Genomic DNA, 26,176 nt, shown 5'->3' on the forward strand with positions numbered 1-26,176 from the left:
TCAAGTTCTATTTAGTCCATATGTGTCAAACTCAAGGGTCGGGCCACATCCGCCCGGTGTAATTATATCCGCCCGAGATCATTTTATATACTGTATTATTGTTATTAAAGCCCGGGTATATGAAGCGCTGGTAACACAATAAACTACAGATCCCATAATGCAACGCTAGCTCACACGATGCTGAAGAGAAAAGTTGATTCTGAAAATAGAGCCTTTAAAAACCGATGGGAGGCTGAGTATATGTTTACTGAACCCGTGTGTCTCATTTGTGGAGCTATTGTGGCTGTAATTACAGAATTTAATCTAAGACGGCACTATAAAACAAAACATCAGGGTAACCTGAAAGACCTGAATGCAATGCAGAAGATACAGAAAGCAGAAGAATTAAATAAGAATCTGACACTTCAGCGGACGTTTTACCGTGCACAATCACAAAGTGATTTCAATTGAGGCTGCTTTTATGGAGACACAACCACTTGCCCCACTTTCCCTGTTACCAAGTAATGTTAAACCAAGTCGTCACTACGGTGTTCCCAAATCGCACTTTGCTGATAAACTGAGCACACTGAGTTTGCACGGCGCTTTGGTGACTTTGAAGAACAAAAAAAGTCCGTCTACATGCGGCTCAAACCTTGTGCATGTTTGGTAGCACATATCTGTGTGAGAAGCTCTTCTCAGTGATAAAGACTAACAAAACAGCACACAGGAGTCGCCTCACTGATGAGCACCTGCAATCCATCCTGAGAATCTCCACAACACAGAACCTCACAGCAAACATAAACGAACTTGTGGCCAAAAAAAGATGCCAGGCGTCCAGCTCTAAAATGACATATGAGCAAAGACAACTGAATGATTTGATTTGTTATTGCTGAAAGGAACACATTTTATTTATATTTCCAGGTTTTGTTATGCAGCATGTTCATATTTGAATTTGTATAATTTTGACAGGATATATTTTTATGGAGAGCAAAATCTTTTGGGATATTTAAAATCTAAGTTTATTTTTATAAAATATAAAATTACATAAGAGTAAAGAAATTTGAATGTTTGTTCTTTTAATGTTTACTTTATTTCTAACTTGTATAATTTAGACAGGATATATTTTTATGGAGAGCAAAATATTATAAGTTGTTTAAGGTTTGAGTTGATTTATTCAGGAATAATATTCCTGTCTGTTTTTACCATTCCTACCAAAGATATTTCTGTCGACTAAATAAAAATTCCTTCTATTTAAAATTTAAATCGAACTTGAACAAATACGATAGTTCATAATATCCACGCAGACTTGCACGTAAGAGCAGGAGTTATCCGTTTTAACAAGCAGCGTATTGCACTTATACGAAATAGCTGTGTGTGTATATATGTAGATATGTATGTATATGTATATATATGTTTATATATGTGTGTGTGTATGTATATATATATATATATATGTATTTGTGTGTATATATGTGTGTGTATGTATGTATGTGTGTATGTATATGTATGTATATATATATATGTAGATATATATATGTATGTATATATGTGTGTGTGTATATATATGTGTATATGTATAGATATGTATATATATATGTTTGTGTGTGTGTAAATATTTATATATATATATATATATATATATATATATATCACAGCAACACTCATCACTCACAACAGTGACAAAACAATTACATTGACAATCATGTTACGTTATTTTCAAAATGTTTCCTTTTCTTTTCATTGCTTCTTTAACACACTACTTCTCCGCTGCGAAGCGCGGGTATTTTGCTAGTGTATTAAATAAAACTCCTCAATGATATACGATATGCTTCCCGTGTGGTGCTTCGTACACTTCAAAGCTCTAACAGCCCGTATTGATTTTTGATTGTTTGCTTTTCTCTGTCTCTCTCACTCTCTCTGACATTCTCTGCTCCTGACGGAGGGGATGTGAGCAGAGGGGCTGTTTGCACAGTGGCTGTTTGCTTAGAAGATATGGATACTCCTGAAAAAAATGCTGTAAGACTACCATCACATTGATCCCTTCATTGCGGCCGCTTTACCGCGGGTGCTTCATATACTTAAAAGCCCAACAGCCCTATTGATTTTTGATTGTTTACTTTACTCTCTCTCTGACATTCTCTGCTCCTGACGCGCGTACTCCTTTGAAGAGGAAGATATGTTTGCATTCTTTTAATTGTGAGAAAGAACTGTCATCTCTGTCTTGTCATGGAGCACAGTTTAAACTTTTGACTAAAGGGTGTTATTTCATGTCTAGAGGGCTCTAATAATGTTAAAAAAAGTATTTAGAAGGTTGTAAACAGGTTTTCAATGCTCTAAATATAAAATAAAATGCGAAAATATAAAATTTATAAATAAAGAATACTACTTCGTGGAAATTCATTTATCTGTCTGGAGCAGTTTAACTACTATAAACGAGGGTTTACTGTATAACTGTGCGGAGAATATTTATAAACAGTGTGGGAGAGTTTCTAAGGGCTTAAAATATATAAAAATAACCATACAAACATATGGTTTCTACTTCGCGGATTTTCACCTATCGCGGGGGATTCTGGGACGCAACCCCCGCGATCGAGGAGGGATTACTGTATTAGACACACTGAAAAAAACACTACCTGTTCTGCTGAATCATGGTTTCTGGTCATTCACTTTGATGGGAGGATGGGAATATGCTGAACATCCCATGAGCTCATGGATTAATCTCGTTTAGTATAGGCTGATGGTGGCAATGAAATTATAAAGGGTATTCTTTTATGGCATGTACTATAGGCCTTGAAGAGTAGAGCAGTACTTTTTTTTTTATTTTTTTTTTATTCATTTTATTACAATCCATACAGAGCAATCAAGTTTTTACAAAGAGAAAAATTAAGTTAAAAACAGATCGATCTCCACCCCTGAGAGAGAGAGCAAGCCAAACGGCGTTAAATTTAAGGCTTGTAAACATACCTAAATTAATAAATTCTCTGTGCTTTATGAACTTATTTTAAAATATTACTGATTAGATCCTGCCATGTTTTAAAAAAAATCGGTACGGATCCTCTAACTGAGTATTTGATTTTTTCCAACTTCAAATAATATAACACATCGGTTTCCCTCTGACTTAAAAGAGGAGAGTTTGGGTTCTTCCAGTTTATGAGAATAAGTCTGCGTGCTAAAAGTGTAGTGAATGCAATCACAATTTGCTTGTCTTTCTCCGCTTTAAACCCATCTGGAAGAACCCCAAACACAGCTGTTAATGGGTTAGGAGGGATTGTGAGTCCAAGGCTGTCTGAAAGGTAATTAAAATTGTTTGTCCAGAATAATGTTAATTTGGTGCAGGCCCAGAACATGTGACCTAGTGAGGCTGGGACTTGGTTGCAACGTTCGCAGGTTGGATCATGCCCTGGAAACATTTTGGAGAGTTTTAGTCGAGACAGATGTGCTCAATATATAATTTTGAGTTGTATAATTGTATGCTTTGCGCATATGGAGCTCGAGTGAATTCCCTGCATTGCTATTTTCCACTCCTTTTCTGATATATTAATTGAAAGATCTTTTTCCCAGTGTCCTCTTGGATCTTTGAAAGGGAGGGATTGTAAAATGATTTTATATATTGTAGAGATGGAGTCTAAGTCCTTGAGATTGAGCAATATTTTTTCCAGCATATGTGAGGGTGCAAGATGAGGAAAATCTGGAAGGTTTTGTTTAACAAAGTTTCTGATTTGAAGATAGTGAAAGAAATGTGTAGCTGGAATGTTAAATTTGGAATGTAATTGTTCATAGGATGCAAAGACGTTGTCTATATAAAGATCTCTAAGCAAGTTAATTCCAAATTAGAGCAATCAGAGCAGTACTTAAATTCTACATGGAAACTACATGTTATATTCCTTCATAATATCATTGTACTCATCTTGGAATTAAAGTTTCCAGAAGTGTAATGCTCCATACTACAGGGCTGGAAAAGTTCCAGAATAGTTTCAGAAACACAAAGGTGTGTTTCCCTCAAAGCATGACCTCCTCATTCTGTGGAACTCAACCCTGTAGATCAGTTGTATGACGAAATGGAATGAGCTGTTTGAAGCTGAGAGCCACCACTGATTGACTTGCTGTCTAGCATGGACCTATAGGAATCAATATAAGCCTCCCTTTGTTCCACATTTTTTTTAATACTAGAATCCCTGAAGCCTACGAAAAAAATTGTAATCCAAGCCCACCTTAAATTCCTTTGCACCTCTCCATCAGTGTCTTTTGTTTTGTAAATGTGTTGATCAGCACACGCAGAAAGCAGCCTGCTATCCCTTCCCCCCCACCGACGCAGCACAGAGTCACAGAGAAGATTTTCAGAGCTCAAGTCTTGTTTATCTGGGTGTGAGGTGCCTGGAATTGTAAAAAAGGGTAAGGGTAAATAGTTTATCGTTATTTGGAATACATACATTTCATGTGTTTTCCGTGTCTACAATGATCTGTGCAAATATAGGATGAAATGTGAGGCAGGAATTGTTGAACACATAACTAAAAAAGAAATGTTTTTTATATTTTGGTAGTAACTGACAAAATGTAGACATGAAGTGTATAATGTGTAAATACTGAAGTCCAAATATCAAATAAACACTTTCACAAAAGACACAGATATAAGAAAACAAGTGTGCTTTTATTCAAGAATATAACCATAGAAAAATAAATCTGGTTAAGGTACAACACTGACAAGACCGCTTGGGTGGTGCAACAGTAAGAACTGCTCACTCGTTATCAAAGGTTTTTGGCTCGATTCCGAACATGACCGTTTTGAGTAGTGAGCTGCTCTTATAGTTACTATTAGAGAATAAAAACATACATTTGATTTGAGTCTGTAACAGCCAGTGAAAATTTATGGTACTTGTAAAAGTTAGCATTTTTTTTATTGTTTTTTTTTTATTCAGTTTTATTCTCTCAGTCACATTCACGCCCCCCCCCCCCCATGATCTCATACTGTTAGTTTTCAAATAAAGAGATTTTGTATTTTACTATTTTTTACAGAATTGTATCCATCAATTCAGGTCTTAGTTATTATCCATCCATTATCCAACCCGCTATACTGTATCCAAACTACAAGGTCTGCTGGAGCCAATCCCAGCCAACACAGGGCGCAAGGCAGGGAACAAACCCTGGGCGCCAACCCACCACAGTTAGTTATTATTATTATTATTGTTATTATTATAAAGAAACTTACAATCCAATGAAGCCTTACTGGAGCTTTTTCAAAGTCTAAGTAAACTCTTGGCCATACACTTTGAATGTTTTTCCTATTCTAGAAAGCCTATTTGATCAAATCTCAACGTTCATGTTGAATACTTTAATTAGAAATTCTTCTTTTCATTAATAGACACAATTTATGCAACTAGTGGACAACCAATTAGCTACATCAAGTGGAGTCCTATGGTACAATTACTTCTTCCTCTCCACATAAGAAAACTCACAAACCTAATCTTTAACTAAAAGATACTCAATGCAAACAATACACAATTTCTCTAATAGCACGCAATTTCTTTCAAGAACGTCTTCTCATGGTTTTCTGATCAAAATAAAACTTCAATTCCTGTCTTTCTGTCTAACAAGTTCTTATTTATATTACTTTCATCTTCACCTTTCTGTGCTACTAAACTTTTCACTGAGTTTCAGATACACCCAGTATGAAATACTGGCAGGCATTCTCTATTTGTATTATTTCTGAGTTGTTGCGGTCTCCTATTTAGTTACGTAACAAATTTTATATGCATGTGACCTTGGCTGATCTTTTAAATACTTGTATTGTATGTCTTCTTTGAAGGCTGTGTAGCCATAAATAGAAGAATGCATGTGAGGAAGTAAAATTCTTCCCTTCCCAGCCCTTTTAATGCACTGGTGAGGCCTCACCTGGAGTACTGTGTTCAGTTTTGGCCTCCATATTACAAAAAAAGACAGCAGCGCTAGAGAGAGTCCTGAGAAGAATGACTAGGCTGATTCCGGGACTAAGATAAATAAGCTAAGAGGAGAGACTGAAGTAGCTGAACTTCTTCATTTTACGCAAATTGATTTTAAAAGGGACATGATTGAATTGCCATAAAATGATAAAATGATTTAGTAGAGCAGATCCCAGTTGTTGCTTTAAAATAAATTTCTCAACTACAACACAGGAACATGGTTGCAAACTTATTAAGAGCAGATTTCGCAAAAATGTTAGAAGTTTTTCTTCAGACAAAGAATTAGGGAAACATGGAATAAATGACCAAGTAGAGTAAATATGAATGAGACTTTAGGGACCTTCAAGTGTTCTAATGTTATTTTGGACAATCTGAGTGAATAGGATGAAAGAGCTTTTAGGGCTGAATGGCCAGTTCTTGTCATAATTGTTCTAATTTTCTAAAGAGCAGTGGCTCCTGATATTCCTAGTGGACTATGAGAGTTGTCTGACTGACATAAAGGACATTTTGCCATTGCTTCACATTACAGGGAAGAACTTTGCCATCGAGACATCTCCAGAATACTTGTGAGGAGTTGTTTTATCTAAAAAATAATTATGAAAGATAAAAGCCCCACATTGGGGATGGAAGATAAAATCATCAACATATGTCATCAGTGTTGTGAATATGTATGATATCTGTGTAGTTAATTTTGTAGTCTATTTATGGATGATTTTAATTTTTTTTAATATTTTCAAAATTCTCCATCTCTCAGTGGTTGTTGGTATTGTGGCTGGGCACAAAAACTGCACTCGTTAAAGTAGAAAATGACTTGTGGGTAAATGCAGACAGAGGCTGTTTATCTGTTCTCATCCTCATAGATCTGACTGCCGCTTTTGATACCATTGATCACCATAATCTTAAAAAATCACCTAAGTCAATGGGTGGGCCTCTCTGGCAGTGTCTTAAATTGGTCTGAATCCTGCCTAGCAGGTAGAATATTCTTTGTTAGTTGTGGTAATTATACTTCAATGACACATGATATTCCATATGGTGTCCCACAAGGCTCTATCCTGGGTCCGCTGCTTTTTTCGATTTACATGCTTCCATTATGTCAGATTATCTCAGTGCATAACATGAGCTACCACAGCTATGCTGATGACACGTATTTATCAATAGCACCTGATGACCCCGACTCTGTTGATTCACTGACACATGTCTTATTTGTGTTTCTAAATGGATGAATAGTAATTTTCTCAAACTAAATAAAGAGAAAACTGAAATTAGCAATAATGGATATAATGAGGTTATTAGAAATAAACTTGATGCATTAGGATTAAAAGTCAAGAAGGAGGTAAAGAATTTAGGGATAACTGTTGACTGTGACCTGAATTTTAACTCACATATTAATCAGATTACTAGGACAGCATTTTTTCATTTAAGAAATCTAGCAAAAGTTCGACCTCTTATATAATTGAAAGATGCTGAGAAATTAGTTCACGCTTTTGTTTTCAGTCGAATAGATTATTGTAACGCACTCCTCTCAGGACTACTCAAAAAAGACATAAATCGATTGCAACTAGTGCAGAATGCAGCTGCTAGAATCCTAACTAGGAAAAGTTTTGATGTCACTACATTGGTTGCCTGTGTCATTCAGAATTGATTTTAAAATAGTGCTTATGGTTTACAAAGCCTTAAATAATGTCGCTCCATCTTATATTTCGGAATGTCTGATACCTTACACTCCAAAACGTAACTTTAGATCTTCAAATGAGTGTCTACTTAGAATTCCAAGAGCTAAACTTAACAGCAAAGGCCACTTCTTTTATGCACCTAAAATCTGGAATAGACTGCCAATAGGAATTCGCCAGGCTAATACAGTGGAGCACTTCAAAAAACTGTTAAAAACTCATTACTTTAACATGGCTTTCTCAAAGCTTCATTTTAGTTTAATCCTGATGCTCTGTATATTCAATTAATTATCATCACTATTCATGGTGGCTCCAAAATCCATACTAACCCCTACTCTCTCTTCTGCTCTTTTTTCGGCAATCTGCGTAACCACCACCTAATCAAAGCACCGTGATGTCCCTACATTTATGGATTAAAGGCCAGAAGTCCACATGACTGCCATCATCAAGTTCTTCCATGAGATCCCTGAATACAATAAGGACTGATTGAGGTCATTGATATTCTACCTAGAGGGGGCTGGGCGGTCTCATGGCCTAGAACCCCTGCAGATTTTATTTTTTCTCCAGCTGTCTTTAGTTTTTTCTGTTTTTTCTGTCCTCCCTAGCCAGCGGACCTTACTTTTATTCTATGTTAATTAGTGTTCTCTTATTTTAATTCTTATTTTGTCTTTTTTTCTCTTTCTTCATCATGTAAAGCACTTTGAGCTACATTATTTGTATGAAAATGTGCTATATAAATAAATGTTGTTGTTGTTGTTGGGCAATGCAGCATACTCTTGTACAAAGTGTGACATCAGCACAATTAGAAAGAAGGAGGCCCATACAACAAAGTAATTGAATATTGAATATTTAAATGATTCTTTGTAATGACTTGAATATTTAAACCATTTTTTGTAATGAATTGCAAAAAAATGTAATATTTTTATTGTGATTCTTATTTTGCTTTTTTTCTAGCTATGAATTCTGGTTAATACTTGGTTTTGATGCAGGATTGTTTGAAAACAGATCCCTGCTTTTTTAGCAATTAATCTTCACGCAATATTGAAATTGTGGCAGAATGAAATATTTTCACTTTAGCAAAAGACATGAAACAAATTCTGTTTCATTTTCAGAGACATTTTTGCCATTGATACAAGAAAGTAGTTTAGTTTGATCTGGAAGCATTAACAGTACATGCATCAAATGTGCATGAGTTTGTCATTCATTTTAGTATCTTGATGATTGCAATCCTAAAGATACATCGAAGACAGAAAAAAATTTTGAAGTTCCATGGAACTTTGAGCATGTGTATCTCCAACTTCTTCTGCAGGAATGAAAAAGTAGGAAAGGGCAGTTGCTAAATAATGGAGGAGGTGTGTAGTTAAATCTTCCTAATGAGAAATCAAAGGAATGTGTATGATGATGTGTTTTAGTGTGACTTTGTGTGGGAAATATGCAGCATGTCACATTTTTAAGTAACACACTGCACTCTTCTGTGTTGATATGAACAAAAGGAATAAAAATAATTGATGCCAAACATCACATACATTACGTAGCTATAGAAGAGAACACAAGTAAACATGAAAATATGAATGAGGCTTTAGGAACCAGTTTTCCTGTGCTCCACTCACTTAGAATCTGGAACCAATGTAGAAAGCATTTTAAGACGGAGAAGCTTCTTTCTGTGGCACCCCTGCAAAAGAACCACCTCTTTCAACCCTCACAAACATATGCAGTTTTTAATATCTGGAAAAAATTTGGAATTAACTTGCTTAGAGACCTTTATATAGACAACGTCTTTGCATCCTATGAACAATTACGTTCCAAATTTAACATTCCAGCTACAAATTTCTTTCACTATCTTCAAATCAGGAACTTTGTTAAACAGAACCTTCCAGATTTTCCTCATCTTCCCCCCTCATCCATGCTGGAAAAATTATTGCTCAATTTCAAGGAGTTAGACTCCATCTCTACAATATATAAAATTATTTTACAGTCCCTCCCTTTCAAAGATCCAAGAGGACACTGGGAAAATGACCTCTCAATTAATATATCAGAAAAGGAGTGGAAAGTAGCAATGCAGAGAATTCACTCAAGCTCCATATGCGCAAAGCATACAATTATACAACTCAAAATTATATATCGAGCACATCTGTCTCGACTAAAACTCTCCAAAATGTTTCCAGGGCATGATCCAACCTGCGAACGTTGCAACCAAGCCCCAGCCTCACTAGGTCACATGTTCTGGGCCTGCTCCAAATTAACATTATTCTGGACAAAAATTTTAATTACCTCTCAGACAGTCTTGGACTCACAATCCCTCCTAACCCATTAACAGCTGTGTTTGGGGTTCTTCCAGAGGGTCTTAAGGTGGAGAAAGACAAACAAATTGTGATTGCATTCACTACACTGTTGGCACGCAGACTTATTCTGATAAACTGGAAGAACCCAAACTCTCCTCTTTAAGTCAGTGGGAAACTGATGTGTTATATTATTTGAAATTGGAAAAATCAAATACTCAGTTAGAGGATCTGTGCAGACTTTTTTCAAAACATGGCAGGATCTAATCAGTAATATTTTGAAATGATTTCATAAAGCACATAGAATTTGTTGATTTAGGTATTTTTAAAAGCCTTAAATTTTACACCGTTTGGCTTGCTCTCTCTCTCAAGGGTGGGGATCGATCTGTTCTTAGCATAATTCTTTTTTTTTTTTGTTAAAACTTGATTGCTATGTATTGATTGTAATAAAATTAATAAATAAATAAATAAAAAAAAAAGGAACCAGTTTTCCTTGTTTCTACTCCAGAAAATGTAGTGTAATCTAGTGTCAAAGCTGTATGTGAATTGAAGCTTGCCCGTTTTGCTCATTACTATTCTTTTCAGCAATCTCTGAAAAATGAAACATTTGCTTACGTCTGCTGCATTCTAATCGAGTTCTATCAGATACGATAACTTTCTTTTTTCTTTCCAATCATAATAGTCTGGTCTTCAAACCTCCCCATGCCCTCTGAGATTCTGAATTGAATTAAGCAAGTTTAAGAATGTTATGTCCTATGTGTTCCCTCTCATGAGGCAAACTTTTCAATCATTGAGAAAGAATGTCCTTCAACAAAAATGACCATTTAGGTCATTCTGTTTTTATTTATGTGAGTTACTCTTTACTCTTGTATCTGACTGTGTCATCTTGCAGCCAGGGTTACCAGGTCTTTAAAAATTATAGCCCAATGACAACTTAAAAATAGTGAATTTGCCCAAAAAAGCCCAATACCTGAGGTAGACAAAATGGCACATCAGAAAGTGGGGAGCTGAGTCAGAGCATGAGGGTTAGGTATATACTATCAAAGCCCAAGGGAGGGCCTCTGTAATATTTCAGAGTGATAGAATGGGTATATACCATCACCCTAAACTTGGGAGGGGGGAGTTGGGGGTTGATAGATTTTACATCAGAAAAAAAACATATACAAGTGCAAGGTCAAATGGATGAAAAACATGGTAAAAATACAATAGGGAGGTTGAAAAATAGCCCAAAAAACTGTGCTGTTTTTAAAAAGCAGCCCAAAAAAACACCACCAGTGAAAGCCCATTTTTCTCCTCACAGACAATGATCATAAATAGCCAACTAGATGAGAAATCCAGGGACCTGGCAACACTGCATAAAGTGGCTTTACAGTAAAAAGAATATGAACTCCTGTCTGATCAGATTCTTTTTATCACTCAAAAATCTTTCTTTCATGGTTTAGTATCATCCTGGTTCACAGCACAGTAATGCCGATGTGTTGTCACATCTGACTGAACCTGGCTTTGTACAATGAGCAGACAAAGTTGGGGACAAGTTTGTCAGGAAAAGGGTGATCCTTTTTGCCCAACGTGCCAAGATCCCCCTCATCTCGGAGGATCTGCTAGCACAATTCTTTCTAAACCAGATGAGCTATTGCTACACAGGGGTCACTACAGAACTTAACTCTGCTAAAAATTAAGCTAATCATTGGACATAAAATTACCAAACACTATACAGTTCTGGACTTTCAGACTTTTACTAGAAATAAAACCTTTAAAAAACTCTCCCTCTTGATTAGGTTTGCATCATAGTAGACCTTTCTTTTTCAAGTCTCATGTCTCTGAAATGATCTGACTGAGTCCAAATGAGGAAGTGCTCACATGCCATGATGAGTTCAGTTTCATTGTCTTGCCCAACTTTCTCTTAAGCTTGAAATAGAATGTGAGTGTTCAGAAGGGTCTCATCTGAAGTGACGTTACTACTGGTCTGACAAAGCAATTTCCCACTTTTATATCTGGTCCACTATGTAAATGAGCGCCAAACAGAAAGTCAACATTCACAATAGACTCCGCTTTTGGCTGGGATGGAGCTGCCTCCTCATGAGCCTTTTATACAGTCCATAATCACCAAGTGGAAGTCCTTACAGTCTTTACAGACTTTGCTATTTTTGTCTCTGTTTTCATTACAATAAATATATTGTATGTGTCAAACAGGAATTAACACGTTACAGTTTTTCATTTTATTCTTTTTGACAGCAGTGCAAGATATTAAGTCTGGAAGGTGAAACTCACAGTGAAGACACACAACACAAGTGGCAACCTGCTTCAAATTCCGCCTGCTGACACAGTATGGGTTTCATTTTTACTTGAATTACGTTTTAAACACTTGTGAGTCATGATCAAAATTCTTTGCTCAGCATACCTGTGGTTTAATTATCCTAATTGCTAAAAGGTAAGCAGACAGGTCACAGCACCTGGTAAGAACATGTGCAGAAAATGTCATTTTAACTATTTCAAGTCTATGATGGGGCTTTTATGAATGAATTATTCAAAATATTCTGTACCAGCAACCCTGAACTGAATTAGTGAGCTGGAAAACAAATTAATGAATTCATCTCGAATATATAACCTTGTCTGACAGTGAATGAGCAACAAAGACCCTAAATCCTAAACCTGGTGAAACAGGGAGAAAATGGAACATCAGTAAGTTGATTTGTTTCTTGGTGAAAAATAATTGTCTGCAACTTAAAATCAGCAAAACCAAAGAATTGGTTATTGACTTTCGCTGCAACAATAAACCACTATGTCCGGTCACTATTTAGGGAGTGAGCATGGAGATGGTGCCCTGCATCAAGTCAATGACAGGTTGGACTGGTCTAGTAAAATAGAGGAACTAAATAAGAAAAGGCACAACAGGTTGTGTTCCTTTAATGTGGGTAGTGAGATGGCTCTGTGATGGCCAGGGTGATTTTCTACGCTGTGGTGTGCTGGGCTGGGAACATCACTTCAAGAAAGGCCTACCAAATAAACAAACTAACTAAAAGGGGAGACTCAGTTATGGGACCCACTCTCAGCTGGGTAATTAATAGATAGTTAATTATCTATCTACAGTATTTACAGTATTTAAAGAATTTCTGTAAAAAAACAAATTAAATAAAGTCCTATCTATCTATCTATCTATCTATCTATCTATCTATCTATCTGGGATATGGTAAGAAAACCTGGATACCTAGATATAGTAAAACCTGTGCCATAAATACTAATGTTAATTGCTAATTACAATCCATTCATTTATTAAACCACATTTTCCTCTGTATGGTGGAAAACCAGTATCTCCCAGTAAGATTAACAGAAAGATGGCAGCAAACTCTGGATGAGACAACAGTCCATTGCAGGGCACACTTGTGCACTTCTATTGTATTAACTTTAATCTAACTATTCACCAGATAGATAGATAGATAGATAGATCCATCTCCCTCCAGTGAGTGTTGCCTTCCTTTCTCCCAGCTCTGGCTCAGGAGTCAGATACTGTCCTGAGCGTCATTGGGGTTAACACTGTAAAGTGGATCCTTACACGTCACCTTTAACCGTAACTACATAGAATTCTGTGTCAGAGACACACTTGGGGTTAACACATGAATGAGGTTAATGTTGCAGAACTGCTATTTAAATAAGTTGCTTGACAACGATGAGTAAAAGTTGGGTCTAGGAGGTGTACCTGGGGAAGGGCAAAGACAGAGCCCAGAGAAAAACCAGTAACAATCCAACAAACCTAGTAAGAGATGACAGAAGTGAGGGTCCTTTAAATAACAGTGAGTTTATTTGAAATTAATTCATTAATGAATAGTTTGTACTGTTGTAATTCTGAGGTGTCAGTAGTAGATTGGCCATCTAGCTCTGTGAAGAGGATTGCTTGTATTCTGTTTTGTGTGTATCCCTAATGTTGTCACCCATTACACACCCAATCTACCTGGAAGGGGGTTGCTCTGAATTGCCCTTCCCAAGATTTATTTGATTTGTTTTTACTATAAGGTTTTTATTTTGGGAGTTTTTTCTAGTTTTCTTAGTGACTCAAGGCTGAGGGTTATCAAAAATCAGGGCAAGTTAAAGCCTATTGAGGCATTTCTTTTGTGATTTTGGGCTAAATAAGAACTAAATTGTTATTAAAACATGATATTTGCTTTATTATCAGATAAGAGGTTCCACACTTCTGGATTCCAAATTTATATCAATATGTTCAATATATATAAAAGATATGAGTGTTGGTTTCACACCCCCTTTCATATTATTTGGAGCAATGCAAACTTTTGAAACAGTCAGACTGCTCCCGGTGCTCTTCATCCTAACAAAACTCGCCAGTCCTATCCACTTAATTCCTCCAAAATAACATCAAGTTGAGTTTTGAAAGTCCATAAAGTCTAACTGTCTACACACTAATCATTCCATGTGTCTGTGATTTTCTGTGTGAAGAAAATCTTCCTAACATTTCTATTAAATTTACCCATAACAATTCTCCAACTGTGCCCCCATGTTCTTGATGAACTAATTTTAAAGCCACAGTCTTGATCCACTTGACTAATTTCTTTCATAATTTTAAACACTTCAAACATGCCTCCTCTTAATCATCTTTTTGTTTAAACTAAAAAGGCGCAGCTCTTCTAATCTTTCCTTATATCACCTTACCAGTGAATTATAAAGCATGACCTCCTTTGACTTGTACTTCACACATCACAGCACTATATAACCTGACATCCTGCCAGTCTTCTTAATGGCTTCTGAACACAGTGTCTAGAGTTTGATAGTGTTGAGTCCACTATGACTCCTAAATCCTTCTCATAAGGTGGACATTCGATCTTCAGACCTCCCATTGTACATAAAATCTCACAATTTTACTTTGTGCATGTTAGATGTAACTGATCCCAGTTAGAGATGATGTCTGCAAAAGTGATCTTCTTGAAGTTCTTACCTCGTTGATCTGCTTGTGGGATTAAAGACCAGTCCCCCTGGTGCTACTTTTTCCTGATGACATTGTGTTGTGTAGCACCAGAAAAGTGGAAGGGGAGTGGAAGCTGGAAAAATGGAGAAGAGCTTTGGAAGATAGACAGTTGAAGCTAAATAGAAAGAAAACAGAATATGTGAGGTTTTATGATGAGCAGGATTGAAAAGTTAGCTTGCAGCAAAGCAACTGAAAAAATATCTGGAAGACGGAAGATTAGATACAGAGATAATGAATAGAGTGCAATGTGGATGAAACAATAGGAAGATAGGTATCAGGAGTATTGTGTGATCAAAGAATGAATGCAAAAGTTAAAGGTGAGGTCCTTAAGACACTGATACGAACAGCAATGATGTATGGGGCTGAGACATGAGCAATACAGGGAGAACAGGAGACGTTAGATGGAGTAGAAATGAGAATTCTGAGGTGGATGTGTGTAATTTAAAAAAAAACAGAATAAGAAATGATACAATCAGAGGTACAACAGAAGTATGAGAGATATCTAAGAATGTACAGGAGAAATGAAGATGTGGGCAAAAGAGTAATGGGAACGGAGGTGTAGGGGAAGAGAAAGCAAGGGAGGCCAAAGTAGAAGTGGATGAAAAAAGTAAAAGAAGACCTGAAGGAAAAGAGCTTGACTAGCTGTATGGAAAAGATTGATCAAGCACATTGACCTCACATAGTCTGAAAAGAAGCTGTAATACATTACATTTGCTTACATTAAATAAATAATTACATTCCTCTGCCCAATCCTATATGCTGCCCAAGTCCCAACAGAATGATTAAAATTTTAGATTATCTGCCAATCCCCCTAGCTTGGTATCATCGACAAACTATTTAAGGTTGGTAGGCAGGAAGGTATTAAATCTGCCTGTCTGAGATATCCTAAGGTTTGTCTATAAATTGAAATTGCTCCAATCAAAAGCTATGCAATGAACAGATACATCCCAGTGTTCTTGTTGATCTCATTTTAAAATAACAGTCTTGATCTGCTGTACTAATTCCCCTCATAATTACACTTAATCTCCTTTGGTTTAAACTGAAAAGGCTCAGCTCTTTTAATCTTTCCTCATAACTCATCCCCTTGAGCTCGGGAGTGAGCCTAGTTGTTCTTCTCCAGACTTTTTCCAGTGTTGCTATGTCCTTTTTGTAGCCTGGAGACCAAAACTGCACATAGTACTCCAGATGAGGCCTCACCAGTGTGTTAAAGCTTGAGCATAACCTCCTTAGACTTGTTCTCTACTCATTGTGCCATATAACCTGACATTCTGTTAGCCTTCTTCATGGTTTCTGAACATTTTCTGCAAGTTGATAGTGTCGACTCAACTACAACTACAACTCCTAAGTCCTTCTCATCGGCAGTACGTTTGATTTTCAGACCTCCCATTGGCACAGATTTGACATCAACTCTGTGCCAAGAAGAATGCCTCCACTCTCTGCGAAGAGATGGAAATACATACAATCGTCAAAACACCACTGAAGAGCAATTGTTTAGTTCCAATGGCTTCTCTTTGGCTGTATGTATGTATAAAATTATTATACTGCAATGCATATTAGGAGTGAAAGCTACATTTAAAAGCAAGTTAAACAGATCCTTCTTTTGTACCATATTTCGCTCATCTTAATCTCCTCCATGGTTACTTAAGCGATATATGGAAGAATTCAGAGTACGAGCTGCAATTCTAGAGCACATTCCCAGGGTCCCTGTTGGATACACTATTGATGAACATGCTTAAAGGGTTTTTTAGGTTCTGAATGACCCACACCAATATGATATTGAAAAATGAGTGCTCGCTAGGTCAAATAGGTGAATATTATGTTGTTCCTTGTGGTGTCATTCTACAATTTAAGCAGCAGGGACAACTTCATGCAAAGAATTTATTAAAGATTTAAGCTTCTCCTTGCCACATCACTCAAGTAGTCGGCCCACAAATCACCATCCAGGGCCGTAGAGCATGACTGACATTTATAAATAAGATTGATGTTAATGAGGAAATAAGGAACGCAGCAGCAAGTGATTTATTCTTTGTCATGTTATGAAGAATATATTTCCTGTTTATTCATTTATTTTAGAAGTCATATAAAAATAGAGCCAATATTATACTATGACAAAATAACTTTTATGAATTTGCATTTGATTTTCATATTTTCTCACATATTTTTTTTATTGGAAACTGCTGGTACAAAACATTAAAACTGTTCAGCTATAAACAAAATGAAAACAGTAAACTGCTCATACTGTTTAAATATTATGAAAAATTAATCATGACGAATAATTGTTGATTAAATGTTTGCCTAAGGAAGACAGCAGACTCAAATATTTTATTTTTAGACTGATCTGGTGAGGGTTTATCTCCAAAGGCCAAAATTGTCACAAGTTTTAAAAGTTGAAAAAAAACGCAACACTTGGATAAATTAAAAAAAAAGAACTGAAGGAAATGGCCATCAGATTCACAAAGTAGAACTTTACATTGAGAAATAATGGAAAGACATTCATTTGTTCAGCAGTTCTTAGAATTCAAATAAACATATTCTTGAGCCACCCATTCAGTTTCCTAAAATTGGGTTTAGAAAATTGGGATACGTGATATGAAAATGTAAATCAGCAAGTCAAAATCCCTAAGGTATGCCAAAAAGTTTTCAGAAAGCAAAATTATCATTGTCCAGTGTGATTAATAAACAAAATATTTGTGGTAAATTAAAAAATAAAAAATCAACAATATTTATAGAATAATTTACAGAAAATGTCAAAAAGACAAAACCAAAACAGCAAACACTTAAGTTAGGAGAGACACCCTGGCTGTAACCTGACTAAGTACTGTATGTTCTGTTCATTGGCACCTCTAAGTTGGCCTGGCGTGGGTGATCGTGGCTGTGTGCCTGAGATCTACCCAGTGAGTAACAGTATCACCATCAGGATAACTGACATTGCAAAGCTGTGTGTGTGTGTCATCTATGATCGTTTCTGATCTTTTCACGCAATAGGAAGTTTCACCTCCATGTCACCCTGTAACAAAATGAGATGGCAGAGAAAATGTATGAATGCCGTGACAGGGTTTAAGAGACTAACTGGTCAGTGAGGTTATCATGGCACCATTACGATGGCTATATTCAGAAGCCGCATGCATATGTAAACTGCCAAATTTCTCCCTTGGGACAAATAAATGTATTTCTGACTGCTCTTCATATGAAAACGATGAACAAGGAAGGTGATGGATTTCAGTATATGAAACAGCAGTTTCTACATGTAATTGATACACAGTACAACAACTACAACTGGAACATCTGTGGTCATCTAAAAGAAGTGGCACTGCTACAACAACAACATTTATTTCTATAGCACATTTTCATACAAATGATGTAGCTCAACGTACATTACATGATGAAGAAAGAGCAAAAAGGAAAAAAATAAGAAAATAGAATTAGGGAACACTAATTAACATTAAATAAAAGTAAAGTCCGATGGCCATGGAGGACAGAAAAAAAAAAAATTCCAGACGGCTGGAGAAAAAAAAATTCTACAGGGGTTCCAAGGCCACGAGACCAGCCAGCCCCCTCTAGGCATTCTACCTAACATAAATGATCTCAATCAGTCCTCATTGTATTCGGGGTTCACATGGAAGAACTTGATGATGATGGTCATATGGACTTCTGGCCTTCAATCCATCAATGTAAGGACTACATGGTGCTTTGATCAGGTGATGGTGGTGCAGATCAGCATCACAGAAAAAAACGGAAAAGAGACAGAAGAGAAAGTAGGGGTTAGTACAGATTACAGAGCCACCAGGAATGATATTGATAATTAAATGCATATACAGAGTATCAGGATTAAACTAAAATGAAGCTCTGAGAAAGCCAAGTTAAAACAATGTGTTTTTACCAGTTTTTTAAAGTGCTCCACTGTATTAGCCTGGTGAATTTCCATCGGTAAGCTATGCCAGATTTTAGGTGCATAACAGCAGAAGGCCGCCTCACCATTTCTTTCAAGTTTAGCTCTGGGAATAATAAGCAGACACTCATTTGAAGATCTAAGGTTACGATTCGGAGTGTAAGGTGAAAGACTTTCTGAAATATAAGATGGAGCAGATTATTTAAGACTTTGTAAACCATCAACAGTATTTTAAAGTCAATTCTGAATGACACAGGTAACCAATGTAGTGACATCAAAACTAGAGAAATGTGCTAGGATTTTCTTTTCCTAGTTAGGATTCTAGCAGCTGCATTCTGTACTCATTGCAATCGATTGATGTCTTTTTTGGGTAGTCCTGAGAGGAGTGCGTCACAGTAATCTGGCCGACTAAAAACAAAAGCGTGAACTAGTTTCTCAGCATCTTTCAATGTCCTTGCTGTACAAGGAATGCAACTCGGCCATACCAAGTACTACAAATGGGCCAGCCATTCTAAATAGTCTAATCATATACAGTAAACTCCACAAGCTTTCATTCCAGGACAGAAAAGTGTGGCATAGAAACCACTTGTCAACCCAATAAAGGTAAATTTGACTCCTCTTCATATGAAAACAATGAACAAGGAAGGTGACGGATTTCACTATTGGAGACTGAGGTTGCTACAAATAACTGATGCCAAGATTAAGAAAGGCATTTTGTTTGTCCACATCAATAATAAGGAGTTTGAATATCTGCCAGTTGGGCTGGAGGACATCACATGGAAGGCATTTCATTTTCTTGGCAACTACAGAGCACCAAACTACATCTAACTGGTTGACAACATGCTTCATGTGTACAAAAATCACAAAGTGCAACATTTCACTAAATATTTGTTTTCTGCTTTCACACTTGGAATTCTTCCTTGCTAATCTTGATGCAGTCAGAGACGAATATGAGGAAAAGTTTCGCCAGGACTTTGCGATGGTTGAAAAGTTATATCAGGGCACGTGGAATCCATCCCTGCTGGCTGACTATCATTGGTCAGTGAAACAAGAAGCATTAAATGCTAAATACAAGCAAAAATTAGCAGCAAAAACATTTTTAGGTCAGTTGAACAATTTCAATGTCACTGTTATTAATCGATTAAATACACTAAATTTAAGAAATGTTAATTTCACGTTTTACCAAATTCCTATGAGTCATAGTTAAACCAAAATTATGTTTGTGTTCATCCTGAAGTAGTCTAATATAATCACCAAAAACATTTCAGGTAGCAAAACATTTGAGAGTCGTTGTTGTTGCCTGTTAGAATATTCTTGAGCTTCTGTAAAAGGTAAATTTCCTAATTAGGATAAATAAAGTATCTATCTATCTATCTATCTATCTATCTATCTATCTATCTATCTATCTATCTATCTATCTATTGTCACACATGTGCATCAGAGGGTTGCCTTCCAGGTTCATCAGAGGCAAGAACTACCACTCGGGAACATGAGGATGCGATGACACTGATGGTATTGTCCCTTTTTTCACCCACACCTCGGAGAAACCACCCAATGAGGGCAGCTGAATCCGCCCCTTCTGTAAAAATTTCTTACTTGGGATATCTATTTATCTATTGTGAAAATAACACAATCATCAAAGATAAAGGTTTAGGGAGTCCACCCCATATACTGTGGCATCAAGCAAAATAGTGAGTAATCAGACTGAGTCAAAATAAAGAATAACAGAATGAAAGCTTGGGTTTTTATAGGTGTTGGACAGGAAAGGGAGGGATCTCAGGCAGAAATGAGGTGTGCAGGAGCATAGACGTATATAGATAGATGCCACATTCACTGTGTTGCCCAGTCAACATGCTACATCAGCGCATCCGCCATATTGCGAGTGGCAAAAGTGCCATTTAAACTAATACAGGTAGACGTGGAAACCGGGTTTTCTGATGAAAAACGATAACAGATTTTTACGAATTGTTTAAATGCAATTATTTATATCCATTTATACACTAATAATGGCAATTATTAAGTAACTAGCAAAATACCGGCTTCGCAGCGGCGAAGTACTGCCTTAAAATTTTTATTAAGAAGAAAATTAAACATTTTTAAACTGAGGGAAAATATACCAATCATTATTTGTTAAGTATCTCTTTGTATACCACATTGTGAGTTCGGCCATCTGGTTGTAATATGACCAAGCTGTGTGCTGAGCTTACTCTTGAGCATGCAACGTACAGTTGGCCATGTGAACAGTAATCTTGTTTCAAATCTCACAGCTTGGATTGCTGCTGTCGGTTTGAGTTTCATGGTTTGTTTCAATTATGACCATATTTGTAGGACTTGTGTTGAAGAGACATTCGGCATCTGTCAAGCGTTGTATGTATAAAACCGGTTTCATCGATAACTTCACATCCAGCTTTTAAGAGTTTAAACATTCATAAACATCAAAGTGTCCACTACTGAAATCGTCACCTGTGAATCTAAGATGTTTAAGAGGCATTGGCGGTTGTCCAAAGGTGTAAAATATTTGGCCATTTCGGTACACTTGAAAGCGTCAACCGAACAATTCAGCGGCATCGATCAACTCACATGCAGAACCATAGGTGAAGGGCTTAAGCATTTCACTCTTCTAGTGCTCCTGTGTAGTATAATTATTTCCTGTACCGTCATCAGTCCACACCTTGAACCTGTCCCAGTCATTCAATACATAAGACACAATGTTCCTCCGGATATCAAGAGTGAGCCTGATATGGCCGTGCAATATGTAACAAAGAGAATGGAAAAGGTAGGTGCCATCTCCGGGCATGGAAACCACTCGGTAAGTGACAGTTCTTTGATCAATGGTGACCACCTCGATAGACATGTTAATGGGAGTACGGTTGGAACGATAAAGGAAATGGGTACCTGAACAATGTAAAGTAAGTCTAAAATACCTACACAATAACAATAATCGTAATAAATGAACAATAAAACAGCGGAGAAGCCGTGGATTAAATTAAAAGGCTGTAGTTATCAGCAGGGAGACGTGAATCCCGTGGCGTAGCAAGGAAGGGAATGTAGAGACTGGCGCGATGGACGGCCTTATATAGGCAGGCAGCCAACAACGTGGGAGGTGTTGGGATGGGGGACCCAATGCCGCCTCACACGGTGACCGAGCTGCAGGCTATGAACGTATATATTATGTAAGTAGGATTCAGTTAGCGTTGGGAACCCGCCTACCAAATTTCTTGAAGATGGGACCAAAGACCGTTGAAAAGTTCAATATGGCGGCCGACAGTGGCATCATACCACCGAAATAAGTACCAAATTTTAGCCTTCTACCTACACGGGAAGTTGGAGAATTAGTGACGTTGGAAAGTTCAATATGGCGGCCGACAGTGGCGTCATACCGTCGAAATAAGTACATACATCGGTTTCGGTTAGCGCAGGGAAGCCGCCTACCAAATTTCGTGACGATGGGGCCATAAATAAGAAAGTTCAACATGGCGGACGTTGTCGACCATTATCCACCGTTATGACAGTTACGTGTAGAATTTCAAAATGAAAACTGCTTAACTTTTGTAAGTAAGCTGTAAGGAATAAGCCTGCCAATCAGCCTTCTACCTACACTGGAAGTTGGAGAATTAGTGATGAGTCAGTGAGTCAGTCAGTGAGTGAGTGAGTGAGTCAGTGAGGGCTTTGCCTTTTATTAGTATAGATAATAATAATTATTATTATTAAATAATTCCTCCCATATAAGTAACATTTCTCGGACTGCCTTCTTCTATCTCCGAAACATTTCTAGACTTTGTCTTGTTCTTACACAACACAGTACTGAAGTATCGGTTAATGCCCGAGTCACCTCATGTATAGATTACTGTAATGCTATTTTATCTGGCATCCCACAAAAACGTATTCATCGCTTACAACTTCTTCAAAATTTTGCTGCCATGATAATAACCTGTTCTAAATCCACTGAACAAATTACACCTATTCTCTCTCAACTTCACTGGTTCCCTGTTAACTACTGAATATAATACAAAATACCGCTCTGAACATTTAAAGCCCCCCACCTCACTGATCTCCTCCAGACTTACACTCCCTCTCGCTCACTCAGATCCTGTAATTTGAGAGTATTCAGTCTGGCAATATGGTGCAGCCTTAGTTTTTGGAAGACAGACACAACTAAACACATGAGTATAAAATGATGGTTGTCAATTTTAAACTGTGTTTCCTGAATGTGCCCCTTGAGAAAAAAACACATCATCTGAACCAATCTCAGTCTGAACAAACTGATTGATCAAAGATATACTGATAGCTTGCCCTAATGTCGACTGTCAGATAACACGTTTAGCTACTTTGACCACCTTGACTGTACCCTCAGAATGAATCATCAGACCTCCTTTGTTTTTTAATGTGAGCAAGTGGTAGCTTTGATCATATGATGCCAGTACAGCATCTGTTACCAAACTAGCACGGCACACATTACAGGACAGCTTTCTCAAAATCCCGTCTAAGGGCTACCTCCCACTGCTTCCTGAGATGGATTTCTTTGGGAAACCTTCAAACTTTGAGAAATGTTAACAGCTAACAACAATCTACATAGTTAGCAACTAAATACGTTTAGCCAAAACATTGTTTGGAGGCTCACTTGAGCACATAAATGCATAACTTTGCTAGCTTAGCCTGGCATAGCTAAAGTTAAGATTATAAAATGGGATTTTCTAATGGCCAAATATAACCAAAACAATTGTTCAGCCTTACCTATGAAATGTAATCCCCCGGGATCTGGTTTGGAGCGTACATCGGGGTGCACAATCCCGAGCAGCACATGCATGAGGCATCTTTATCCATTACTTCATTCCACAGCAGTGCCACTAGCAATATGGCTGCAACGTTGACGTACAATGCTGCTGGTCATGCAGCGTCTAGTAATTGTATGTCTATGTGCAGGAAGGCATAATGAAAAAGCAGAAGTGGGAGGTGTCTTTACTGTTTTTTTCCTTCTGGTGGTCTGTGGAAGAGAGAGAAAAGGCATTAGTAACCATTCATCAAAACCTACCTCTGCACTTTACTCCCGGTTAAGCCCTTAGACTGCCTCCCAAGTGCAAGTGTGTGACACTATCTATCTATCTATCTATCTATCTATCTATCTATCTATCTATCTATCTATCTATCTATCTATCTATCTATCTATCTATCTATTGTAATGGAACCTGTGGCATCAGTGAGCCCCAAACCCCCAAATACAATCACATAGAGTCCCGGGTTCAAATGAAGGATGGTTTATTAACCAAATTCTTCCACAAAGTAGCATAAGCACAGGTCTTCTTTCTAAACAAATTTTCTCTCACAATTCCTCTCACTTCTGCACTGTCCTCTGCCACAACCCAATGGAAGTACTTCCGGATCATATGGAAGTCCCATAAATTGGGGAACGCATCTCCCCACAGCACCCCCTTGAGCTACCCATGGTCCCCAGTAGGGCCATGCTGCCAGACTACATCTTCCAGCATTCCCTGCTGGTTCCTAAATGGTTGCTGATATGGAGGGCTGCTGCCATCACATGTTCTGGGGGGAGTAATATACCCCCTGCGATGTCTTTTACAACTGAGGGGCTGTCTGTCCATTTCTTCTGGCCATCTCTTCTAGGTCTGGCTCCTTACTCTCTCCTGGCTGGGATGCCCATCTGCCTGCGCGGAGCCTCCCATCCCCTTTTCAAGTCAGAATGCTGGTTCAACCCCTGTGGCATCTATCTATCTATCTATCTATCTATCTATCTATCTATCTATCTATCTATCTATCTATCTATCTATCTATCTATCTATCTATCCTGCCCAGAAAAGGCATCCCTGGATGGGATGTCCATAAATCTCAGAGAACATTCACATCGATTTGATTAATAGTTGCCAGCTATTCTAATATTTTGGTCACTGAGATGTAGGTAAGCCTCCAGAAAAACTCACATGTACTCAGAGAGAATGCAAATTCAGCACAGACAGTGACCATGCAGAGATTTTAACCTGACTCTCTGGACCGTCACTAACTATTGTGCCTCCTTGAAATAACATTTACATTACATTTTACATTCACTGGCTTAACAGATGCTCTTATCCAAAGTGACTTCTAATCAAAGACAACATAATTGAATAAACATCAGTCTGGGGGACTGTTTTGGAATAGTAAATAAACATTCCTATGAAAAGTAATCATAATATTTATCATTTGGAATAAGCAAGAGTTGACAGTCATGCTGTCGAGCCAGTTGTGTGTCAGTGTGATTTAAGTGTGAGTTACATCCACGATTGACCAGAATCTTTTCTTTGACTTCTTTGCAAAGTGTGCTGCATTAGACATGTGAGGATAGCAAGGGCAGCACTTACGATGTTGATGCTCACTTCATATTTCCCAGACTTGCTCTGAGCTGAGAGGCACCCTTTCAGGCTGAAGCCATTATGTACGCACCTAGGTGTTTATGCCCCACCAAACCTTTCTGAGGTGGAATGGAATTCAATAATTAATGAATCACAGCCTTCCTCTCTAAAACCATTAAAATCCCAGCGGGAATCTTACCATCTTTGATGTGACTCACACACCTAAGAACAAGACTTAGAGGATTACTGCACATATTATCTCTGCCTACAAAATTGCCATATGTCTCATATTTAAATTAGTGTGACATTTAAGAAGAAATACCTCAAGAAAGGTAAAATATCAGAATTATACTTAGATTTAAATCTAAAGGCATTTGCTGGTACTCTCAGTAAGCAAAGTATTGTGATTTGTGTTTTTTATTAGTTTTTCTTTACTCTTTCCCATGACGTTTTTGGGACTTCTCATTGGCTATTCGGGGGTTTCTGAGGTTGAAAATTTTGATTAACAACAACAACATTTATTTCTATAGCACATTTTCATACCAACAATGTAGCTCAAAGTGCCTTACATGATATCAAAGAGAAAGTTACAAGAAAAAGTAACAAATAAGATTATGCAAGAATATTAAGGAATAAGTAACAAAAAAAAAAAACAAATAAATCTATATGATCTTAAAAAACAGATATATAACTAGTAGTGTCCTTATATAGAGTATATATAATGACGTCATTATATAAGTCTGTAAAGATGAGTCCGGTGGTAAGGTCAGGTGGCCAGGAAGACAGAAAAAAAACTCCAGTTAAACTGGAGAATATAAGCAAAATCTAAAGGGCTTCCAAGGCTAAAAGACCACCCAGCCCCCAATGGGCAATGTACTTAACATAAATGTTCATAAGTCAGTCTTTGTTTCCAGGCTTCATATGAGAAGATTCAGTGCAGTCCGTCTCATGGACAGCTGGGGCCACACGGTGCCATCAGGTGGTGGTGGCACAAATCACCACCACAGGAGAACCGGAAAAGACAGCAGAGCTTAGGAAAGATTTTAAATTCCCGAATAATATGATAATTCTATGCCTGTATAATCTACTAGGAGTACAAATAAA

This window comes from Polypterus senegalus, chromosome 9 (genome assembly GCF_016835505.1).
Source record: "Polypterus senegalus isolate Bchr_013 chromosome 9, ASM1683550v1, whole genome shotgun sequence".
In the NCBI taxonomy this organism is placed as follows: domain Eukaryota; kingdom Metazoa; phylum Chordata; class Cladistia; order Polypteriformes; family Polypteridae; genus Polypterus; species Polypterus senegalus.